Here is a 26,252-nt window from a genome sequence, read left to right on the forward strand (position 1 = left end):
AATCCAAAATTTTCTCCAGAATCAAATCTTCAGCCGGCAGGTCTTTCCCCTTCCAATGTTGGGCGAAACATATTCTTGCTGAGGTGGTGATAAATACACACAGACACCATATATTTGTGCCTATATTATCTGGCCTAATGTTCACTAGATAGTACTCTGGTTTCAGAATTAGGTTATAACCTGTGATTTCCATAATCCATGCCGGTATGGTTTTCCAGAATTCCCTCGGAATTCTTATTATTATTATTATTATTATTATTATTATTATTATTATTATTATTATTTCAATTTATATGCTGCCTTTCTCTGAAGACTCAGGGCGGCTTACAATGCATTTAAAAAACCATTATAAAACATTTAAAAATTAAAACATTAAAACCCATTCACACCATTCATGGCCGGATCTCACAAGATTGCAACAGCGAGATCAACGGCCCCAAGCCTGCTGGAAAAGCCAAGTCTTCACCACTTTTCGGAAGGCCAATAAGGTAGGGGTGGTCCGGACCTCAGGAGGTAACTGGTTCCAGAAAGCTGGGGCAGCCACAGAGAAGGCCCTCCCCTGCGGGCCCACCCACCGGCATTGTTTAGCTGACGGGACCCGGAGGAGACCAACTCTGTGGGATCTTACCGATCGCTGAGAGCTATGTGGTAGAAGGCGGTCTCGAAGATAACCTGGCCCTGAGCCATGTAGGGCTTTAAATGTAATAACAAACACCTTGAATTGTGCCCGGAAACCAATAGGGAGCCAGTGCAGCTCACAGAGAATTGGTGTAATGTTGGTGTATCTAGGTGCACCCATGATAGCTTGCGCGGCTGCATTCTGGACCAACTGTAGTCTACGATCACTTTTCAAGGGTAGCATCATGTAGAGCACATTGCAATAATCTAACCGTGAGGTGACAAGGGCATGAGTGACTGTGAGGAAAGCCTCCCGATCCATGTAGGGTCGCAATTGGTGCACCAGGCAAACCTGTGCAAAGGTCCCCCTAGCCACAGCTGTCAGATGTTGCTCTAATCTTAGCTGTGAGTCTAGGAGGACATTCAAATTGCGAGCCCATTCTGAGGGGGACAATTTCTCCCCCCCCCCAGAACCAAGGATGGACAATCAACATAGTCTTTAGGAGACCATAGCCACTCGGTCTTGTCTGGGTTAAGTCTGAGCCTGTTGACTTCCATCCAGACCCTCACAGCCTCCAGGCACCGGCACATCACATCCACTGGATCACTGAATTGTCTCAGGGTAGAGATATTCAGCTGGGTATCATCAGCATATTGCTGATACCTCACCCCATATCGTCAGATGATCTCACCTAGCGGCTTCATGTAGATGTTAAATAGGAGGGGAGAGAGGACCGAGCCCTGAGGGACCCCGCAAACGAGGGGCCTAGGGGTCGACCTCTGTCCTCCTACCAACACCGACTGTGACCGACCAGAGAGATAGGAGGAGAACCACTGTAACACGGTGCCTCCCACTCCCAACTCCCTTAGTCGTCCCAGAAGAATACCATGGTCAATGGTATTGAAAGCTGCTGAGAGGTCAAGTAGCACCAAGATGGAGGAATGACCCCCATCTCGGGCTCGCCAGAGATCATCCATCAGTGTGACCAAAGCAGTTTCTGTGCTGTAGCCAGGCCTAAAGCCAGACTGAAAAGGGTCCAGATAATCCGTTTCATCCAATGACCGCAGGAGCTGAAGTGCCACCACTTTCTCTACAATTGTTTCCACAAAGGGTAGGTTGGAGACTGGATGAAATTTCTTTAATTCTGCTGAATCCAGGGAAGGCTTCTTGAGGAGGGGCCTTACGACCGCTTCCTTCAATGTTTGCGGGAAGGACCCCTTCCTCAAGGACGCATTAACTAAAGCCTGGAGTCAGCCTCGTGTCACCTCTCTGCTGGCCAAGACCAGCCAGGAGGGGCATGGGTCCAACAAACAAGTGGAGGAACTCATCGCCCCTGCAGCCTTGTCCACTTCCTCAGGAGTCACAGGCTCAAACTCATCCCACATAATAGGACTAAAACCTGCCCCTGTCATCTTGGTTGGAATTACCCAATCAGAGTCCACTTCCATCCAAATTCTGAGCGACTTTATCTGACAGAAACTGTACAAACTCTTCAGCTCTACCCTGCAAGGGCTCCTCCACTCCCCCTACATCAAGGAGGGAGCACATCACCCTAAACAGGGCAGCTGCGCGCAAATCAGCGGATGCAATAAGTGCGGAAAATTGCGAACATTTTGCCGCCAGTATCGCCACTAAATAAGTCCTAATAAAGGCTCTTAAGAGTGTTTGGTCAGATTCGGAGTTACTGGTCCTCTAGCATTGCTCTAGACGTCTCTTCTGGCGCTTCATCTCCCAGAGCTCCTCGGTAAACCAGGGAGCTTTCCTGGATCCACCGCCATGGAGAGATCACAAAGGCACAATCCAGTCCACTGCCCCGGATGCCGTCCTATTCCAGGCAGCCACCAGGGTCTTGGCTGGACTGTGGACAAGGGAGTCAGGTATCTCCCCAAGCTCCTTCTGGAACCTTTCAGGGTCCATTAGGTGTCTGGGGTGGAACCACTTAATTGGCTCTGCCTCCCTGCGATGGAGGAGTGGTGCCCTGAAGTCCAATCTCAGCAGGAAATGATCTGACCACGACAAGGGAGAAGCATCTATACCCCTTAATTCCAGATCATATCTCCACTGCCCCGAGAGAAACAGCGTGTGTCCCCCCCCCTATGAGTCGGACCCTGAACTACTTGGGTCAGGTCCATGGTTGTCATGGAAGCCATGAACTCCTGAGCCGTATCTGAGGGTTCGCCAAGTGATGGCAAGTGAAGTCTCCCAGTACCATAAGCCTGGGGAACTCCACCGCTAGCCTGGCTACTGCCACTAGCAGCACAGGCAGGGCTGTTGTAAAACAGCTGGGAGGCAGATACGTCAACAGCAAGCCCAACTGAACCCTTGAGTCCAACCTCAAGAGGAGAGACTCACACCCAACAATCTCCGAGGCAGGTATCCTGCGAGGACAAAGACTCTTACTGACAATAACTGCCACTCCTCCACCCCTTCCCTGGAGTCACGGCTGATGCAATACCCATCTGGGCACATTTCTGAGAGGGGAACACCCCCCTCCTGGCCCAGCCATGTCTCAGTTATGCATGTCAGGTCAGCCCCCTCCTCCAGGATTAAATCCCGAATGAGGGGGGCCTTGTTGACAACAGACCTGGCATTAAACAGCAGCAGCCTGAGGCCAGAGCCCTGACATCCCAAGTCACCAGGTATACGAGGCGAGCCCGGTGAACCAGAACCAGAGGGGCTGGAACAAGTAATCGCTTTGTGACAGCAAGTCCTAGTTCCCTGAGAGCGGCCTACCCCTCGGCTCCCGCCATATAGAACTAATCATTCTGGATTATGTTAGAAATATTTGGAAGGCATTCATTAATATTAATTTGAAAGGCTCTGATAGGAGCAAATAAAAGTTGTTAGACTGATTAATTGTTGTGAGGAGTGTAGTAGAGAAACCAAAATGTATGAATCTTACAAACGGATATTTGTAGAGATATCACATGTCTAACCTTGAGATAGCCACATTTGACTGTTCTGCATTAGCAAAATAGTCAAAGGAGAAGTAGAACACAAAAAGACATCATAGAACCATTAGAGATCAAAGCTATGATTTGATGTCATAAGATAACTATGAAAACAGGCATGAAATGAGAGATGGATAGTAATTATTAATATACATTAAGACATGTCAGATATGTACACTATGAGATCAATCACAGAAAGTGAATGTCTACATATTGATTTTTTACGAAAAAGGGAAAAAAGTCAAGATATTTCTTGGGGCAGTTTAGAAACAATAATGCTAGCAGGCACATGGTTATACCATACATCCCCTGCCTCTATTAAGCATAAATAATAAAAAGGCAATTCCTTACTTAAATAAGTATCGGAACTTCATAATTTTTCCTTTTCAAGCAGACAAACATAAAAGACATTCTCCCCATTTCATATATAGCTTTTGAAGTGTAGTGTTCAGCTTATTCTATGTAAAACTCAATAGAATACAGTTTCAAAAGGGTCTAAGATTAGCAGAAGTGTTACCACAGAATAATTAATTTCAGTAACTCAACAGCAGGGAACTTTCTTCCACAAAGAGAGAAAAATAAACCACTCAGCTATCAAGCAGCCACATTACCTTATAAAATGGGTGGCTGCCAGCAATAGCTTTTTTTTTTATTACCTCTCTTATTTAGAAAAGCCATTGCATATATTCCATTCAGTCTCCTTTCTGTTGATGTTTTGATAGCCTGAATGCTGCCGTACAGTGAACTTATTTCCTGGAAATGTACATTTGTAACAAAGGTCTGATAGGTATATAATCCCCGGGGTTCTTCATTCATTTTTCCCTAGAGTTTTTCAGTGCCTTGTTTAAAGTTATAACTTGAGCTCAGGGATATAGCAGAATTTAAAATAACTGGCATTTTCCTACAGTCACACCATTTACAAATAGGCAATAAAGGACCAAACAAGAGGAAAATGGAAATTTCACATTAGCGGTAGAGGTCTACCATGAAAGAAGAATCAATGCCTTATTATCCAAAACAGTTTGTGTAAAAATAAATACCTTCTCATGTGTTATAAATTCTGTATAAGGAAGGAAGCACAGATTCTATAGTAAAGTTAATGGGATGCACAACTGAAAAATAATATAATAATGAGATCTGTCTATGAAACAGTAATTTATTTCATTTTTGTTCAGTAGATATTTTTAAAAATATTACAGTGGTTAAAGTTTTTCAGGTAGTGTAGTAAATTAGCAATGCAATTGATGAGGATCTTCTTCCATGCTCATGAATGCTCAGCTTGCCATTGTCATTTGGTTCAATCAGAGGTGGGTTTCAGCAGGTTCCGACCAGTTCTGGAGAACCAGTAATAAAAATTCTGACTGGCCCCACCCCCATCTATTCTTTGCCTCCCAAGTCCCAGCTGATCAGGAAGAAATGGGGATTTTGCAGTATCCTTCCCCTGCCATGCCCACCAAGCCACACCCACCAAATCATGCCACGCCCGCCAAGCCATGTCCACAGAACTGGTAGTACAAAAATTTGAAACCCACCACTGGGTTCAATGTACCAAGATCCCAGATGGACCACATATACATTTTTGGAAAATAAAGATAACTGGCGTTCCAAGAAAAAAGGGTTTATTTCAAAGCACTACTAATATAAATGCTAGACTTGGCAGTACCAGAAGCAAATAGATTGAGATCAGACTGGTCCACTATAATAACAATACACAGATTTGAGTCATTTTCCTTCCCCAAAGTGTGAAGTTATCACTCCATCCCTGAATCCTGAAATATAGGGCAATAGTGCAAGAGAGATTAAAACAGGCAAGATGGCAGTTGCAGCATTGTGATCAGAGCCCTACATCTTGCATTCAGTGTTGACAGAGTTGGCAGAATGTACAAGGGGATTTACATTAAAACGTATATCTGCATCTGCCATCTTGTCTGTTTGACTTCTCCTGCAGCTGTGTGGGATTTCTATTCTGATATTGGTCAGGACAAGTTTGATAGCAGACCTCAAGGAAGACAGGTAGGGAGAAGGAAAGTAAAAGAAAAGAAAAAGAAAAAAATCAGCCTGGGAAAAGGCTATGTCAATATTGGTAAGGGAAAATTGAGACTTGGGAGTTGCCCAGGGGAAGTAAGCTGAGAGTTAAATCCAACTTGGAAAAGAACTGGGTTGAATCTGACAAAGTGAGAAGATACATGAAGTAGGGACTGACAGGGAAAGGAGAAAATAGAACAACTCTGCCTTGCCTATAGCTATCCAAGGATGTGCTTCCTAGATAACTGACTCCAATGGCTACTGTTAAGAAATATTTTTCATGTCATAATACATATTAGAAAATGACAATTAATTAGCCTTTCATAGCTAAGCCAGAAAAGAGGCACACTAAGAGAATGTATAAACTATTGGTTGAAATAAACATGTTACCAAGTCTTGGAAGAAAAAAAGTCTCTGGTGATTTCCTGGTCATCCTATATGCCTCCTAAAATAAAAGTCTCTAAGAACAAAAGATGCTTCTGAAGCTGTTAGGGATAAACAGCTTGCCTGAAGGCATCCAACCCTTACTATATCTGCATGCAGATCTTGCTAATGAAATGTAGCAATCAAATTCAGAAGACAAGAAAAATTCCTTCATAGGCACACATACTTACTCCAAGAGGGACACATTCAATCAGTAGGAGGTATAGAAATAAACAGTTACTTTTCCCAAAATGACATGATTGTTCTCATCTTGGGCAAGTCTAATATGCATATTGATGTGAGATCAGATGTAGAATTTAAATACTTGGGATTTATATATGTGCTATCAAAGACTTTGTGTTGTCTCATTTCTTTTTGCATTTTTCATTCTTTTTGTTAAATTCTCACAGAAATAATGAACATTCATTGTCTTATAACTGAACTCTGTTTCTTAAATATACTTGGCATGGATAGTGACCAATCTTTATATTGAAACCAATAGCAATCATCAGACCCTATACTAAGCTTCTCACATAATATTTGTCTTGCTGCGACGTTAATCCACAAAATGCCCTTCATCTTAAGGGCACACTATCAAATAGACCATTTGGGGGCTATTGCCAACCCTTGATCCTGAAAACATTTAAATGGAACTTATGTTTACAGCAGCGATAGCAAGGGGATAATTTTTGCACAGGTGTTGTCAATTTTCTTTTATATATGCAAATAGATGTCATGAGGGGAAAAAAAAATCTTACACCAAACATGATGAAAAAGTACTCTTGCACCATGGGTATGCTTGCCAAAAAAATGATTGATGTAGCTTTACTAACACTGATCTCTTGTGTGAGTGTATGTGATCTAGGCATCTTCTTCCATCTTCCCATGGATGATAAGTGCTGTCAATCAGGAAAGCAATCATACGTTTCTTAGCTTAGTGTATAATGGCATTTACTAACTGATAAGATCTATACATCAGAGCCATAGATTCCCAATATAATTGTAAGAATAAACCATTACTTATGAGCTTAAATCTTATTTAAGCAGACTAGTTATTTGTAAACACTGTACATTTAGTGATTACCGGTATCCTTGAGAAAATTATTAGAGGGCATTTGTAGATGTACATTCAGCACTCAATTAGCAGTCCGATTAATCAAAAGAATAACTATTGTCTAAATGTGTATTAAGAAATAAATCTTGTTGACATGTAAACTCTAACAAAAAATGATATACGAGGATTAAATGTTCTGTGTGCTGAATTTTAAATGGAACTACTTTTAACTGATGTAGGTAGATGTTATTTGAATTTAATAGCTATACTTTCCCAAATATATTTCAGTTTAACAACCATATACTCTCTAATTGTAAAGAGAGTGAGTTGGAAGAGTTGGATTAGAGCCAGCAATATTCAGCTTCAGGTTCACCCTCATTCATGGAAAGACAGTGAACATCCTAGCTTCATTCCCAGCTTTCAGGAATCTATGCCACAGAAAGTTTGCTGTGGGGATAGATGAAGAATAGACTATTACGTAAGAATCATTCTTACCTTATGACCCTTTCCATCGTCCATTTTCCTTCCAGAAAACTTTGTCTTCTTCTAACACCAAATTCACTCTGTGAGATTGTTGGGGATGGCTGGGAGAGTCTTCTTTACCTAATCAATCTGTAGTCAGCATGAGTAGGACCCATATGTACAGGTTTGGATAAATGACCTTTAAGAATAGATAAATGACCTTTATCTTTTTATCCTTTTATTAGGAACTGTGGAGAAATCTTCCACAATTGCCAATCATACTGTTATCTTATTGAGCAACTCTTGGTTGCAGCTTTGGTCAGTAGTATTTAGTGAGTTATGGCTGAGCATTTTAAATAGTCCAACTCTTTCTTTGTGATTCTGGGAGCAACACAATAGACCTCTGTGACATAGGCAATGCATATATGTCAAAGCTTGACACCATGCCAATGCCAGACAAGAGTTTCCATTGTTACAGCTCCTCCCTGCCCACATCAACCTGGGATATCATTTCTTTGAACTTTATATCCATCCTACAACATGTCAGAGGCCTGGATAAATATTTGATGAAGTTGATCTCTTTTCTGAAGCGGCCCATTCATTTCCTGTCATGCCTATACTTAGATTCTTGGCTGTTTGTTCAGCAATTTTTATTGAAGCAAAGTTTGCTGACTCATCTTTGCAGATGCCCAAAACTCAAGACATATTTTTGGAAGGAACTACTTTTTTTAAAAAAAAACTATTGACAGGACAAGGCACAAATAACCAGTCTCAGATTACATATTTTACACAAATTATATGAAATGAGGGGTCCTTGGTGCTCTCTGAGCTTGTTTGTTTTCTTGCAGATGTTTCATTACTCAAACCAGGTACCAACATCAGTGCAGTTTTCTGTCAGTTTACACTCTGTCAGTGTTACACGCCTGTCAGTGTTGGGGGGGGAGTGATCTTGAAGATTCTTTGATTGGGCTGTTTGCTGTTGGCTTCTTTGGCAGTTTATTGATTGGGTATTGTTTATTATCTCACCAGAGCCTTGGTGGCGCAGCAGACTAAAGTGCTGTTAAGTAGCACCAGCTGCCTGCAATTACTGCGAGTTCAAATCTCACCAGGCTCAAGGTTGACTCAGCCTTCCATCCTTTCGAGGTAGGTAAAATGAAGACCCAGATTGTGGGGGCAATAAGCTGACTTTGTATAAAAAAGAACACCGCTGGGGGGCGGAGGCGAAAGCCCTACTAAGCAGGTATATACAAATGTATGAAGGCTATTGCTTAACGCATTGTAAACCGTGCTGAGTCTCCAGAGAAGGGCAGCATATAAATCAAACCAATAAATAAATAAATAAATTTGAACTCACAGTAATTGTAGACAGCTGGCAGCTAAGTGCTACTTAACAGCACTTTAGTCTGCTGCACCACCAAGGCAAAGGTAGAAGAAAGGGGGAGAAAGGAGATACAGCTAGCTGGACAGGCTCAATTTAGTGATTATACTTACACTATTGTAAGACCTAAAGGAGCAGGTGGGACAGACCATCCTGGAAAAAAATCTATTTATGTGGCTCCTAAAACCCAATATTTAATAAATAAATATGGGCTTGATGGTACATAAACAATCAAATTTCAATACAGAATATAAAGCTCTCTTCTCCTTGATATCTGCTGTTGTATAAAAATTGAGCAGAAAATACCACATTAAAGCAATATTTTCAGTGTAATGCAAACTACTAGTATTCTAATATTCACAAAATTTTGCTATTGTTCCTTTACAAACTTCCCACTTTCTGTTTTTGCAAATCCTGGCTTCCAACCCACCTATAAATTTCTTTCTTCATTGTCTTTCTTTTTAAAATTTCTTAGCCTCTTTCAGAAGAAATTATTAACTGGGAATTACCTTTCAAGCAGGCTGGGGGTGGACTGGGGTGAACATTGTCCATTCTTGGCCTTCCCAAATGGTAAGTAGCTTGACTTTATGTTGAGGCAAGCAGGAAATGCAAATCAGTTTTGTAACATACTACAAAAACGAATCAAATCTCAAAGTAAAATAAGAAGCCTATAAACTAAAAAGATGCACCTTACTGCTTATCACAACTTGTGAAATTCTGCAAGCCACCTTTATTTTGGTAGGTAAATAAGCAATACTCAGTTCTTCAATCAAAGCCAAAGGATTTTTGTTCAGTAACAGAGTAATATGCCATGCAATGATGGCAAGCATATTTTAGGCCAAATGAAGCTGTTCTGAAGATGGCTAAGTATCTGCCTAAATGCCAGTCTTGTTGAATCTGTTTTCACTTCAAGTACCAGAAGTGACACATTCCCCTTTGTTATCAAAATGAAGTGCTAAAGGTGATATTATCTGCTTCAGAAAACACCATGATGAGCATCATTTACTTTTGTCATCAACTTTGCTCTAAGGCTGGTAGCTTCTGTACAGGTGTGGACAAGTATCCATGTGTAGACATCCACATCAGGATCAAAGTTGACATAAATTGAAATGGCTGTTTTGAAGATGTCAGTATATTCTTTAGATTAGATTAGATTAAATCACCTATGAATTAAATCACCCCACTGAAATTTTGCAGAGTCTTCTTAAATTGTTCCCATTGAAATCGCTTGAAATTAAGAGTAATTACAGTGCAACCATTCGGTCTTTTCTCTTCCCCAGGATTGTTCCAAACTGCTACTACAAAAGCCTGCCTTGTGGGGAAATGGTGGGTGAAATGAACTAAAGAAAATTTATCCCAAAATGTTCATGCATTTTGCTAAGGTTTAATGATGCAGAAATAAATTTGCTTTTGAACATATAAATTAAGCCTTCCTTAAAGAGAAAAACATTTGTGCATTTCTCTATGATATATAGAGTAAATATATTGTTTTTGTTTGCTTGCTATTCTTGCAAAAAAGAAAAAAAACCTTTCTATTTTGCTTTACTACTGTCATTTTAATTTTCCAAGTGTATTTTAAATTTAGCATCTGCTGTCATTAAAACATTTTATTTAAACAACTCTGTAGATTTCTTATAGATCTGCAAAATAAAATTAATAAGTTTTTAGTCTCATATACAGTCCTGTAATTTTTCATATAGCGGTTTTTACTGCTCACTGCAATGACAAATCTATACTTCAGGGGTGGGTTCTACTTACCTTTACTACCAGTTTGCATCGTGCCCACGCACAGATCACTTCTGATGATGTCCGGGTTAGTGGGCGGATGCTCCCTCCGGTTTTACTACTGGTTCTATAAAACTGGTCCAAACCGGGGGCAACCCACCATTGCTGTACTTGTAAACATCCATTCTTCTCTAAGTATGCTCCTGCTTTATTTATTCATCTTGTAAAAATATTTCTTTCTTCCTACAAAGAAAGAAAGAAAGAAAGAAAGAAAGAAAGAAAGAAAGAAAGAAAGAAAGAAAGAAAGAAAGAAAGAAAGAAAGCCTTCAGATGTCCAAGAACATAATAATAGCCCTCCAGGAGAGAGTGCATGAAATAAGCTTTGAATTTTCAGGTGGAAAATGATAAAAAAAAAAAGTAGTAATGAGGAAGAAGAGCATGTTTCAACTCCTAAATACTTATTCATGAAAATAAATTATCTGGAAATAAAATCATTGTCATTTTCTAATTTCAGCTTGTTTATTGCATTTTTCTTGGAAGGAGATCCATTACTTGGAAGAGGGATTGTCTGAGTTGCTGTAGTTAGAAGTGCACTTTCAGCATAAATTCAACGGCTAATTTTAGCCTCTCCTGAACTGAAATGTGCAGGCCAAACTGATCCATGCATTTGTAGCTTCCTATTAGGATTCCTATTAGGATTGCTATAACACATTGGAATGTCTAGGAAGTCAGTTAAAATACTGAGTACCACCAGGTGATAAATAAGCACACACATATAATTTATGACCTCAAATGATTTAGGGTCTAAGTACATATTAAAAAGCTGCTTCTGATATGTCCAATCTGATTAACTTTGTTTTGTCTGATGATATCCTCCTTATGATCTTAGAAGATGCCAACTTTTTTTGTTCATAACTACTTCCCACCAGAGGTGGGTTTCAGCAGGTTCTGACCAGTTCTGGAGAACCAGTAGTGGAAATTTTGAGTAGTTTGGAGAACCAGTAAATACCACCTCTGACTGGCCCTAGCCCCATCTATTTTCTGCCTCCTGAGTCCCAGCTGATTGGGAGGAAATGGGGATTTTGCAGTATCCTGCCCGCCTAGCAAGCCACACCCACCAAGCCACACCCACCAAGCCATGCCATGCCCACCAAACCACATCCACAGAACCTGTAGTAAAAAATTTTGAATCCCACCACTGCTTCCCACCTGTATTGTGATTGGGTTAAAGAGCTTGCTTTGCAAGATAAGATGAACCAGGAATCTGAATTAACTCACTTATCCAATCTTAAGTCTTAAGTAAAGGGGAAGTCAAGATCCCAGAGGCAATAATGAGATAACCAGAATTCCCAAAGAGTCCAGAAAGATTCAAGTGATCACAATCCTGCAAAATCAGTAGTCAGAAATTCATTCACTCTCTATCAAACCTGAATTTGGTAACTATGCAGCCTGAACTTCCAAAGCCTTTTTTTTTAATCCCAGTACTATCTATTCATCTATTCATCATGCACATAGGAACTGAACAGGGGTGGGTTCTACTTACCTTTACTACCGATTCAGAACGGGATCATGTGTGTGTGCTCGCTTCACTCGTGCGCATGCTTTCCTTCTGCGCATGCCTTGTTTCTGCGCATGCACAGAAGCTTCTGCGCATGCACAGATCACCGATGACAACATCTGGGACAGTGGACGGGGTCTCCCACCAGTTTTACTACCGGTTCTTGTGAACCGATCTGAACCGGGGGCAACCCACCACTGGAACTGAATCAGCAGAAAGACATACCTATTCAGCTGTATTCATAATGGCATTATAATGAGTTCTTTTTGGGAAATAGTTTAGGCCACAGACTAGGAAACTTGACAAAGTTGCAGACTTGTCGAACAATTGAATTTATTGTTCAAAAATAATTTTTTATTCTGAAGTACAGTTGAGGTTATATTCATTTCTTTTCTAAAATGTGCTGTGCATTCTACAGGTTTACTTTGACTGTATCTACTGTTTCTATGAGTTTCTATTAACTTTGCTTCCTCTCCCCCTTTTATAGGAGGTTTGAATTACTCATAGATGTGTTAAATACAAAATTTAGCCTTGTCCTGGCTGTGGATGTACAAAAACTAAAGTTCTCAACCTGAGTTGAGATTTGGCTGCCTTGATTACTATTTGGCATTTACCACATTTTTTGTCCAGGTATTATTTGCTCTGATCTAAGCTGCCCTTATGATTTTGGCATTTTTTTTTCATCTTCTGGGAGAGAAGGGGCAAGTTAGTTACAAATTCTGGTTAGCTGTTGGTGCAGCTGAAAAAATTGGTGTGGCTGCTTGGCACTGCTTCCCTCCTTACAATTTAGCCCCACTTGAACTTCTGAATCAGTTCTCTCTTCCTCAGCACTTCCAGTTGCTCTTCCATGTCTTTCAAGAAGGCAATTTTGCCCCAGGCATCTTTGCTTTGTTGGAGTATTGTGTTTTTTCCTTCACTCCAACTCATATGTTGTATCCACCTCCAGGTAGGGAAAGCATTACCTTTGATATCTGGAGCATAGCACAGGTTCAGATGACTCACTCCTTGAGTGGATAAAGGAAAAAGTTAAGAAGGGCCTACATACACTGACTGCTGTCAGGCTCTGAAAAAAAAAATTATATCCTGCATAATGGGGCATGACATATATACACACACATACACCCACACGAATACATAGAAAAATGTAGAGAGAAAGAGAGGGAGGGAAGGAGGGATATAGAAAGTGTGTATCTATCTGTATGGAGGTTGGCATTATGATCCTTCCCATCCTTAAGGACTCCCGGTCTAGAACTGGGTCAACACTCTGCAGCAATTAAAAGAATAAAAATAAGAGAAAGGCTGAGGGAGGCATCATTTATATATTATCCACGAGCTCCTAAGTCAATCTTTCTTCCAACATAATTATACTTGGAAACACTATCACATATTTAAGGAGTATCACTATGCATATTAATAATGCATTGAGGGATTGTAAATCTCTATTTTTATTGATGCTCTCATCTCTCACAGTAGGTCTTTGAGTTAAAAACATTTTTATAGTTGGCCCATCTTATTCCACCACATTCAAGACATACATTTTGGAATCATGATACTAAATCATAGTAATAAAATTAACACTTGTGTCAGTTGAGTAATAAAAAACCCACAAGAAAAGCAATGCCAGTAGTATAGAAGAATCATGTACTCTGGCATTGTTCCTTTTTATTATAGTGGGATTATTCTGCTGAAAGCGGATGGATGAATGTGCTAAAATACAAATCTGGGCAATGTAAGGAATGTTAGGACATTTTGTTAAATAATGATAGCACCTGCCAAAGTGACAGACTGCCAGTTCCCCAAAGGACATTCACAGTGTTAATGGATCCAATATTATGCCTGCTATCATGCCAGGACCTTCTGCTCTTTATTTCTCACAGTGTCTTTCTTAACACCATTCCAGTTTAAATTACTCAATAATATCTCACTGCATCTTACATTTCAGAGATATTACCAGGATATTATGCAGCTGGAATATATGATTTGGAGGTTAATAAACAAAAGCCTAATGAAAATCTTTCATCTAATTTGTCCATCAAATAAAATGATGCATCCACACAACTAATAGTTCTTAATAAAAAAAGATCCTGCTGTGCCCAACAGCTTTCTGAAATTAACCTGGAATTTTTTTTAATGCCATAAAATAATTGCTGTATTTAAAGAATAAAGTAGAACAGTGTATATACAGTGCTTTGTTTATACTGTATATGCATTTGAATTTCTGATGCCTTATTAGTAATTTCAATGAAAAGTTTCCAATTGATTAATTGATATTATACTAGTTCTTTATCTTCATTAGCAGATCTGAATGTTTATGTGTGAGTGCACATTTAAGAGGTGTATTACAGATTATGCTGTCAGTTTATATGCCTCAATTCTAGCAATCATTTCCAGCTGATTGGTCTCCAGACAAGGAAGGACACAGTGGCTGCTTACTGCAAATCAGGTCTTAAAAACAGACTTCAGATGAAACTCTTGATGTGTTTTCTATGAGTTTTAACTCAATGTAATGAATTAAAAAATTCCTTTAGATATTATTTTTAAGGGAGAACATAATTTTGAAGACATTTTAATTGCTGGAGAGTAATATTCTTGTACGTATTGAGCTACAAGGCGGCCAAGGAAGCTATGGTATGGTATGCTCTGCTGCTTTCCTCAATCATCTCTCTATTATTCCGTAGCCTCTATGGCTTTCCTTGTTTTAATTTAATCCCAAAATAAGACATTATTAAAGAACTTTTCCTGAGGGGATTATTTAAACAGAGGTGCTGCTAAAGAAGAAGTTCTTGACACATCCTTTAATTTTTTGCCCACAAATCTGGTGGAGATTTTCAATAGGTCAATTATATCCAGATCTATTTAAAGTTTCACAACCATTTTTCTGTCATGCATATGAAAATGGCTGGAGAGAAAGTCTTCTGTTCAGTATTACTTCTGCTAAATGGAAATAAATAATTATCCCCAACATATTGGAAATCCTGTTGTGTTACCATAGTAGGCTAATGTGGTGGGAAACATTTGTTGCTAATCATTTAGCTGCCCACTACGTCCTCTGATTTGCTGGGGAGAGTGGTGGTGATGGAAAAGGGACTTTGGAGAGTGGATTGAAGGTTGCCAGTTCATTTTCAAATGTTATGTACTTATTACCAAAACTTACACATAGGGTCATCTTTTTGATTGCTAGCTTTCTTTCTGTTCATCATTACAATCTTGGGACTATTTTTTTCTGAATCCCTGAACTGATATAGGTATGAGTAAGCTGTTGTTTAACAGTCTTGAGAAGAAATTTTGCCAATTATTAATTTGGCTTAAAAGTTTTTTTTTTTTTTTAATCAAAGATATACACACAGATACCCAAAATCCATATATCACTAAAACTCTGATTGTCTTGACCTTTAACTGGGTAAAATGATGCATATGGCAACATTTTTTTATACCAGGGTACCCAAAATTTGCTAACGTACAGAATATGTCCAAAATCCAATGACATTTGGGGAAGTTGTGGCTATTTTAGTGCTTCTGGCTGTTACTGCACTGCTGGTCACATAATCTTCATTTTCAATGAAGTTTCATTTTTCAGTTTTTGGGCAGTCTTGCAATCCCTTTTTCTTTACCTGCCAGCAGAGCAGGGCAGGGCAGAAAGATTTCCAGTGACCCCAGCCAGCTTCTCATAGGGAAGCTTAATGGGAAAGCTGGCATAGTTGCTTCCACTCCCTTTTTGCCCATGCTTCACCATTCTCCCAAAGGTGCTTTTTCCAAGAGGCAACTGGACTTTCTAGTTTTTCTTTGAAGACATTTCACTTTTCATCCAAGAAGCTTCTTTAGCTCTGAAGAGCTTCAAAGAGAAACCAGAAAGTCCAGTTGCCTCTTGAAAAAAGCATCTTTGGGACAGCCATGACCTGGATGATTGAGAATCTCCATAGACATTTAACCACTCTGTTTCTCTATTTAGGTAAGAAAAGGTGACCCAATGGTACATAGGTTGTATAGTAATAATATAAAACTAAAAAAAGAAAGAAACAATAACATGATGTTTCAATAAACATTACCCAAGGCTAGATTTCTCTAACAACAGGATGATACTGTAATCTCAAATCTCTACTTGGTCTATTAATTATCTGTGAACTTCTTCACAGATAATTGTTCTTAGCAACGTTCTTAGTAGTTATTCATAGAACCTAGCTTGCAATCCTTTAGAAAGGTCAACATGGGAGTATATGGATAAATTTTTGTTTTAGTAGAAAATTCTTATAGAAGCAAAGCTATTGTTTTGAATAACAAAACACAATTCATCACAGAATCAAAGGCTGGTAGGACCACACTAAGTTGGATTTATTTCATTGATGAGCAACCTTCTATCTTGCTTATGAATATGGAATGTTCCCCATAAAAGAGCTTGTGATGAGGCCAAGAATGTCAACCCAACCTGGTCACAGGTGTACCAGCCCAGACAAGACAGATCTATACTAACAGCTCATGTCAATGAGAATCATAAAGTTCCATGATTTCAATACTAATAATGCAGGCAGTGGGTAAAATTGTCAGCAGGTGGGTGTCCAAGAACTGAATCTGTGCCCTATGCTGGGTGTGTGTGTGTGTGTGGAGGCTGTAAAACTAAATCCCATAGGATTCCAAGGTGCCATAAGGACTTGAACTGGTTCCATGATATTAAAAGGGGAAAGACTATCCCAAAGAGCCTAAGAAGGGGAAAAATGTGAATGCTTTCAATCATGCATTACTGCTATGAAAGTAATCCTCCCCACTCATTTACTATGGCAACAGCATGTACAAATGTTCCATGGCTGTTTTTTCTAGCCATATGCATACATAAACCCTTGACTCCTTACCTGAATTGCTATACCGCACACCTTTAATTGTGGCCATTTCTAATTCACTGCTTAGTTATTCAGGTGGTGATTTTCCTCTTTCACCCTAACCAATAATAACTGCTAATGCAAGCATTGTTGCTTTTGAATTGTATATAAGTAAAAACTTTAATGCAATTAAATACTTACACTTGTTATCTTGTACATGTTTGACAAACTAAATAAAAAAAATCATTAATGTTCATAGCTGGTAATAATTTCCAATGAAATGAGGAAAGCAACTTTGTAAAGAATAGTACAGGATTAATTCCTTCCTTGCATCTGTTTTTACACAAAGGGAAAAAAATAGTCCATCTATCAAAAGCGGTATTGTTGAAGACGGAATAGGAAAACAAGTTAAAATAAGCAAGACAATAATAAGACAATATCTATCCACACTAAATGATGTAGTTTTGTTTAAATACCAGATTTATGCTACTGGTCACAGTCAGTATTTCCCAACCACGGTAACTTCCAGTCTTGTACACCAATTCTCATAATTCCCTAGCTAGAATGGCCATTGCTAAGATTTCCTTCCAAAAATTGGTGACATCCTATCTTTTTGTTTGGGCATTTGGTTATTGCTTCATGAATACTACTTAAAATATATTATGAACTGATTTGTTGAAAATAAATTTCTGCTTCCTTAGTTTCTGATACTTGCAAATATTTTTGAACTGTTCTGAGACAATTAGAAATCTAATAACATTATTTTATTTTTACCCAGGTTTATGAGTAGATTTAAAATAAATCAGAGCCTAGAAGAAAATGCTTTTAAAGACTCTTAGATGCTAGTAATGTAGTAAGAATTGGTATGTGAATTAAGTGAGGGGGGGAGAGGCTTGCAGTTACTGTATGAGCTTGTATGAGCAAGTTCTAAATTGACATCCAACTGAAGCATTTTGTAAGAGCTTACTCTTTCCTTTTGCCTAGTTTTCCTTGACCTTGAAGGATAGGAAGAAATCAATCTATTTAAGTTCCAAGGCCAGCTGGTATATACTGCATGCCTCTTGATGACCCCTTTCAACACATTCTCTGGCCAGACTTCAGCATGACTTATTTTTCGGCTGCCTACTGCCAGCCTTTCTGATGACAGGAAAACAAAACACACACACAAAAAAACCTGACTGTAAGACTGAGTTTCCAAAATTGGATTCTTATTTCTGAGACACCTGGCATTCTCTTCTGAGCACCATAGGACTTCAACTTTGCAAGATTTAATAAATTATACGAACTACCTTTATGTTATATATTTCTATATGCATAATATAATAATAATAAAATGATTTCAATGGGGTTTATTTTTCAATATTCCTTTCTTTCCTTGAGTGTAGGGGCTGGGTTTACATGTTGTGCCTGATAAATAAAATATGAGCAGAATTAAATAATTTAAAAGCAATTGCAAAGAAGTATGCATTTACAGTTCTGAATAGTAGTAATTAATTGCTTCAAATGTTTCAGAACAGTTATTTCTGTCTTCTCATAAAAACAGTACCCACGCACTGTTAGATGTGCTAAACTATATTTCAAACTGTCTTCAAATTATTATACTAAATGAAAAATTTGAAGGTATGAAGGTACCTAGGAAATTTGGCCATTACATATTATTCAGTCCAAGTGGAGGAACACAAGAAGGATTCTTTATTCCAATAATCCACAACAATAGTTAGCATACAACTAACTTTCAGTAAGCCCCAAATCAATATGTTACACAATTTAAACAGGAAAAGTCATGAAAACCAGATAAGCTTTATTATGATGGACTGGATGAGAGCTAACAAACTGAAGAATAAATCCAGAAAAGAAAATGTTGATTGATAGTTCCTGACTCTGGATCAGGGGTGAAATCCAGCAGGTTCTGACAGGTTCTGGAGAACAGTTAGTGGAAATTTTGAGTACTTTGAAGAACCAGCAAATACCATCTCTGGCTGGCCCCAGAGTGAGGTGGGAATATGAATTTTGCAATATCCTTCCCCCAGGAGTGGGGTGGGAATGGGGATTTTGCAGTATCCTTCCCCTGCCATGCCCACCAAGCCACACCATGCCCATCAAGCTACACCTACAGAACCAGTAATAAAAAAACTTGGATTTCACCACTGCTCTGAATGAATGAAATTACAAGTAGAGATGGTAATTAGTGGGTGCAATTGGAATGACGCTAACTGAAACTTATAGAATGTGTGACCATCTGTACAAAAGTTATTTTTTCCTTCAGCAGTATGAATTCATAAGGGTGAGACCAGCTAAATTTTTTAAGAATGATGAACTTCTGACCACCATTCTCAGAACAGCAGTGTAGATAGATGTGTGGTAAGTTTATTTTTTTTCTGATCAGAATCAAAACACAGAACCAAAAATGGGTGCTAATTTATATTGTTCTTCCATTGTTTGCAACCACAAACAATTCTGTATCATCTTGTTCCTATTTTGAATTTGCTCTCTATACCAATCTTTAGTTCCGACAGTGACATGTCTTCAGTGGTGGGATTCAGCCAGTTCGCACCACTTCGGGAGAACCGGTTGTTAACTTTCTGAGCAGTTTGGCAAAATGGTTGTTGGAAGAAATCATTAGGGCAGAGAACCGGTTGTTAAATTACTTGAATCCCACCACTGCATGTCATCTAATCGGCTTTGGAATGAATTATATTTATGACATGAGGCTAGCAATGATTGCATTCCTGCTTATAAAACTGAATGCCAATCAAGAGCAGATAATTTACACACTATGATATTTATTATTCATGATGCATTCAACTTTATTTCAGTCAAAGACAAGCATTTAAAAAAAACCAAAACTATAAATGATCAAACAACATTTTGATGAGTTTTCCATGTATGGAGGTATGGTATTCTAACATACTACTATTAATGCTAAGCTAAAAATACATAGAACTAACAATAACCTAAAAACTAAGAATAATATTATGGTATTTGAAAGGCTAAATCCCTAAAATTAAATGGCAGGAATCTGAGAAACATTATTAATTCTAAAATTGAAGCTATCAAACATAGTTAAGAGGCTAACCAGATCGCTCTTTGTATCCCATCAGTGGAGTCTATAAGCCCAGGATACTTTGCTATATATTGGGTATACATGAATCAAAGTTTATAATTCAAATAAAACTGTAATATAATGAAATTTGAGTGATAGATTCCGCAGCACCTATGTAATAAGAAATAGGATGCAGAAGGTTGTGTACATACATACATACATACATACATACATACATACATACAATCTGCCTTCCAGAGCAGTGGAAGGTAGAACGTTAAACTGAGTTAATGTTAAAGCTCTTTTCAGCTTAGAAATTGTGATAGAATTTAAATGTTAACAGTGAGGGTAGTTGAGGCTTATCTAGTCCATCATGCACTGTATTAATAAATACCTGTTTGGCCAATTCATACCTTAAAAATTAGAGCTTCTTCAGAGAATCCACAAAAGTGTAGTTTTCTGATAAATAACTTCTCCATTTGAACATTGAAATTATCCACTAGTGTTAAGGGGGAAAATAAGCCAATGGATAAAAAAATGTAACTTTAACCAGTATGGAAATAAGATATCCATATCTTAGTTCTGATTTTAATTACACCAGCTTCACAATGGAGGATTAGATTTGAAGCATAGTGGAGAAGCTGAAAGATACTTTGCAGAAATTTAGATTACATCTTTTCCAATCTTAAACAGTTATCTTAAAACCTAGCTGCATACCCTGCAAGAGGTTGAGGCATATTTTGGCCGAGAATAACTTTAAGGTGGCAGGAATAAAGAAGATACACATTGATCAATAGAAAGTTCCAATTGCCAAAGCTTTTTTGGGGCGGGGTGGGGCGGGCAGGGGGAGAGATGGCATTCTGAACTACATAGTCTAAATGAGAACTTTTACCACCGAGGCTTGAAAAATGATTCTATTTGAATCTATTCTATTCTATCATCAATTCTATTTGGTTTGTTCAATTATATTCCATTTAGCTGCCACCTGTGAGATTTAAGTCATTTAGAAAATATTAGGACTTTTATATTTTTTTCATAATTTATTACTCATTCTTCATCCTTTCAATAAATGACAAGGGACCTCAAAGCCCTTTTAATTCAAACAAGGTCTGGAATAAAAGAACATCTTTCATGTACATAAACATAGATACATATCTATGAGCAAGGTTTGGAAATAAAAAAAGCCATTATTGTCCTGATGGTCAGCCAAGAAGTTATATAGAAGTTAAATAGCAATGGTTCTGTTCTGCAGTCTTGTCCCATTCCACTTATCGAACTGCTTTGCTTAAAGCGGGCCTGGTAGCTCAGCAGACTAAAAGCATTGTGATTAACACCAGCTGTCTGCAATTACTGTAAGTTCGAATCTTACCAGGCTCAAGGTTGACTCAGCCTTCCATCCTTTCTAAGGTAGGTTAAATGAGGACCCAGTTTGTGGGGGAAATAAGCTGACTTTGTATAAATATACAAAAGTATGAAGGCTATTGCTTAACGCATTGTAAACCACCCTGAGTCTCCGGAGAAGGGCGGCATATAAATCAAATTAAAAAAAAAATAAAATAACCTGTTGCAATGAGTCAGATGTTTAACTCAGAAATTTTGTGAAGCTTTTATATCAGAAGCAATAGACACCTATTTAAATGCAGAATTGGCAAGTTTGTCCCATAGCATAATTCTTGATCTATGTACTACTAAAACACTCATTGTCCTGACCTTTAATTGCATGAAATGATGTGTCAGAGGGCAACAGTTTTTGAACCAAGGTATCTCAAAAGTGCTAACTTAGAGAACGTGTCCCAAATTTGGGATCAATGACTCTTGAGGGAAGAAAATTTGGAAAAGTTGTAGCAGCTTCAGTGTTACTAACTGCTGCTGGGTTGCTGGGCTACTGCTGAGATCATGTGATCTTCATTTTCCTTCAGTTTTCCAGTCACTCTCACAATCCCTCCCTCTTTCCCTAACCTAGCAACAGCCATTTATCTGCCTGCTAGGAAGGGAAGGGGAAGGGGAAGGGGAAGGGGAAGGGAAGGGAAAGGGGAAGGGGAAGGGGAAGGGGAAGGGGAAGGGGAAAGGAAAGGAAAGGAAAGGAAAGGAAAGGAAAGGAAAGGAAAGGAAAGGAAAGGAAAGGAAAGGAAAGGAAAGGAAAGGAAAGGAAAGGAAAGGAAAGGGAGATTTCTAGTGCTCCCTGCCAGATTATCATGAGGAAATTCAATGCGGAATGTGACAGGAAATTGGAAGTCACTCCTGCTCTCACTGTTTTTTGGGGTCCACCTTTGTCATTCTGTTTCTCTGTTTATATATCAGAAATTTTTAATATCATTATTTTCAGAAATATATCTGAAACAATGACCCAACAGGGCCCAGGTTAGCCAGTATAAAAAAGAAAGGGCTAATCTAAAATAAAAAAAAACAGCATATAAAACTGATTTTGCTCTAGTCCAGGAGTGTCAAACTTGTGGGGTCACTTTGCATTCACTTGACAAATCATGACTTTTTCCCCCTTCGCTAAAACAGGGTAGGTGTGGCCAGTGCGTGACACATCTGGCCTATGGGCCATGAGTTTGACACCCTTGCTCTAGTCACATACTTCTCTATTTGTAGAATGAAAAGTTGATCTAGGAGAGAAGTCAGCTCTAAGCTAGCCTGTTTCTCTGCATGGATTCTGCTTTCAGCCATTCCATCAATTTTATTTTTTAGAAGTTTTGCATATGGTTTGCTGATGATACTTAATAAATAAACTGATTTGATGATAATTAGCTGGTAAGTCTCTTTTCTCCTTTTTTTTTTTTACATAGGGATCATTATTGCTGAGGTCTAATCTTTTGTAAACATTGCAATCAGATCAATGAGAAGACCAGGACCAGGATTTCCTATTATTGTTTGTTTGAATAATTTCTGCTGTTAAATAATCATTACTTGGCACTGAGTTTAAAATGGTCAACTATTTTTTTTAATTTCTTATATTATCTTTTCTTCAATTGATTGATTGCTTATGTGCCATCAAGTCACTGTTGACTCTTATTGACTACATAGATAGATGTCCTACCTGATATTCTGTCCTGGTTCTTCAGGTGTTACAAAAGTACTTCCATTTTCACTGTAACTGAGTCCATTCACTGTGCTGCTGATCATTACTACTCTTCTTTTTTGTTTCACTTTTTCAGCATTGGAGGAGTTTCCAAAGAACTAGGTCTCTGCATAATGTGTCTGAGGTAAGATAATTTGAACCTGGTAATTTGTGCCTCTAGTGGTTTGATTTGTTCAGTAATCCATTTCTGTGCTTTCTTGGATATCCATGGCATTCTCACCAAAGGACAAAATTCTTCTTATCCTCTTCTTCAAAATCCATCTCATTTCCAGAGAGTCTCACAGTGAATACCATTCCCTGCATTATTCTGATTTTTGTAGACACATCAAGGGCAGCTCAATAATTTTTCATGGATGCTCTACCAATTGCTAATCTGCAGCATATTTTTTGACATTTTGTTCTTTTAGTGTTTATGGTCAATCTAAAACAAAGAAGCTATCCATCACTTTCATAGCTATCATATTTTCATTGTCAGTTCTAAACTTGGTTGCACTACTTGTCATTAGTTTGATCTTACCTTATCGTTCTTTAATTTTTATTATTAGATCTTGCAAATCCTTCACTTTCAGCTATCAGGCTGGTGTCCTCAACATAGTACAGATTATTGACATTTCTTCTTCTAGTTTTAAAACTATATTAATCTTCTTCCAAACCAGCTTCCCTTAATATATACTCAGCACATTAGTTAAATAAATAAGGAGAGAGTATGTAGCCTTACTTCTTTGACAACATGGAGTCAGTCTATTCCACAATGTTCTTCTCATAATAGACTTATAATAGAACATGTCTGCAAATCTTCCTTATGTTTATTAAAAAGCCAAATTAGGGTTTTGTTAACTTCCAAGCAATCCAAATGAAACCAATCCTTTGAATGTAAGTTTATGATTTATAGTCTTTGGGGCTGAGGATGATGTGAGGAAGGTTATAGTAACTGAATTAGATTAGATTAATGACTTACATTTAACTCATCTGAACAATTAATTATTGCATTGTAAATTTGATGTGCTGTCTCAGTTCTCAGGAATTTATTAAATGTTTCTTCCTGTTGTGAGGATTATTTAAGCTGAATAGGGAAGAATTCATTTCCTAGAGTTACAAGGCTTAAGTCAAGAAGCAACTTGTCAGACATCTGCAAGGATAGAATCTTTAGGAAATGATCACTGTCAGCTTGGCTGTCTATGGAACAATTCTAAATGATGGGTATTACATTGTGAAACTCCAGTAAAATATATTAGGGAAGGTTTTGTGCTGGCCCACTATAAGAATTTTGCTGAATAGTCAGTAAGGTTATTACTGACTATTATTCAGCAAGGTTAGATACAGCTTCTAAAAACATGTTGTAGCAAACACACTCTACAGAATTTTCCCACCACCTTCTTGTGGTGGTTCTCCTCCTTCCTCTCCGACCGTTCACAGTTTGTGTTGGCAGGGGGGCAGAGGTCGACCTCGAGGCGCCTCGCATGGGGAGTGCCACAAGGGTCGGTCCTCTCACCCCTTCTGTTCAACATTTATGTCAAGCCGCTGGGTGAGATCATCCGTGGTTTGGGGGTGAGAGTCCATCAGTATGCTGATGATACTCAGCTGTACAGCTCCACCCCAGACCACCCCAACGATGCCTTTGATGTGATGTCTCATTGCCTGGAGGCCGTGTGGGTCTGGATGGGGAGAAATAGGCTCAGACTCAACCCTTCCAAGACTGAGTGGCTGTGGCTTCCGGTGTCCCAATATAGTCAGCTGGTGCCATCGCTGACTATTGGGGGTGAATCCCTGCCCCCCGCAGAGAGGGCTTGCAATCTGGGTGTCCTCCTGGACACACGGCTGTCTTTAGAAGAGCATATGATGGCTGTGGCCAAGGGGGCTTTTTATCAGGTTTGCCTGATTCGCCAGGACTCGGGAAAAGGGCGGTATAGAAATAAATTTATTTATTTATTTATTTATTTATTTATTTATTTATTTATTCTTTTTTATGCATAAGAAATGATGGAACTATCTCTATAGCAGAGGTGAAAAGATGGTATATATTATATAGGATCATATAATCATGCCAATCAATTTATTGAAATCTCTTGCCATTAGTTTAGGTGCTGAGAATGTTTTGTTTGCAAATCACCAACATATAATTCTAATCTATTCCAGATTTTTTAAAAAAATATTAAACTGTGATTGTAGCAGGGGAATGTGTATGCAAATAAGGAAGAAAAGGAAAATGTTTAACCTTAAAAGTAAGAGCCATAGCAGAGTGTTCAAAGGAGCGCAGATGCACATTTCCAAATTTTAGAGCAATAGAGACTTGCAAGCTTAGACATTTAATAATTAATATGAAATAGACACAGCTTGTTTAGTATCTGCCTCATATAGTGACCCTCTGCATTTACAATGGTCATGAAAAAATAACTTTGGGACCTATCCTTGCATTTGCAATTTTCACAGGTCTATAAAGCAAACGTAACCTGAAGTAAGGTTGTAAACACCATCAGTTTCTTTAGCAATTACGTTGTTTAATGATCAAGTTGCCAGTCCTGATTATGGTTGCTAAAAAAGGACTACCAGTAGTGCATTTATTATAATTTCTTTCCAAATTTACAAGATAGGAAGAAAGAGAAGGAAATCATCCTTTCAGAATCTAAATAGTATAACTTCTCTTCCATCTCTTCGAGTCAGGCAACATATACGTCATTATTATTATTATTATTTATTGGTTAATCTTTAGTGAGATTCACAGCCTTTGAGGCTGGTTAATAGCTCAGCAGCTCGAGTCCTAACCAAGGACCTAGGAACTGTTAAGGTATCGTCGGAGGATGTAAGCTGTTCCGAGTAAGGTGGTTTTTTGTAGAGTCAAAATGTTCAAGTCCGGCAAATTTAGAATTTCTAAATAGCGGGGTAGCCCTTTGGGTATTGCTCCGAGGGCTCCAATTACAATCGGGACAACACACAATTTCTTTTTCCACAGTCGCTCAACTTCAATTTGTAAGTCCCGGTACTTTGTGATTTTTTCTTGCTGCTTATCTTCAATTCGTGCATCACCAGGTATTGCAATGTCAATGAACCATACTTTTTTCTTTTCAACTATTGTTATGTCAGGTGTGTTGTGGACCAAGTGCCTGTCAGTCTGAATCCT

The 26,252-nt window shown here is 38.5% G+C and overlaps 1 protein-coding gene and 1 long non-coding RNA gene across 2 annotated transcripts in view; one reads left to right on the forward strand and one right to left on the reverse strand.

Moving 5' to 3' along the window:
• LOC132712598 (uncharacterized) overlaps window positions 1–7,854 on the reverse strand; it is a 38,206-nt gene extending 30,352 nt beyond the window's left edge. Inside the window, exon 1 of the long non-coding RNA XR_009623242.2 lies at window positions 7,568–7,854. This is a non-coding gene — a long non-coding RNA (uncharacterized LOC132712598). The remainder of the gene's footprint in view (window positions 1–7,567) is intronic.
• Window positions 1–26,252, forward strand: part of MGAT4C (MGAT4 family member C) — a 360,127-nt gene that overhangs the window by 95,180 nt on the left and 238,695 nt on the right. Inside the window, exon 3 of the mRNA XM_087874044.1 lies at window positions 23,211–23,258. The gene's annotated coding sequence lies outside the window, so the exon portion shown is untranslated. The remainder of the gene's footprint in view (window positions 1–23,210; window positions 23,259–26,252) is intronic.

This window comes from Pantherophis guttatus, chromosome 7 (assembly GCF_059756535.1).
Source record: "Pantherophis guttatus breed Tessera chromosome 7, ASM5975653v1, whole genome shotgun sequence".
Taxonomy (NCBI): domain Eukaryota; kingdom Metazoa; phylum Chordata; class Lepidosauria; order Squamata; family Colubridae; genus Pantherophis; species Pantherophis guttatus.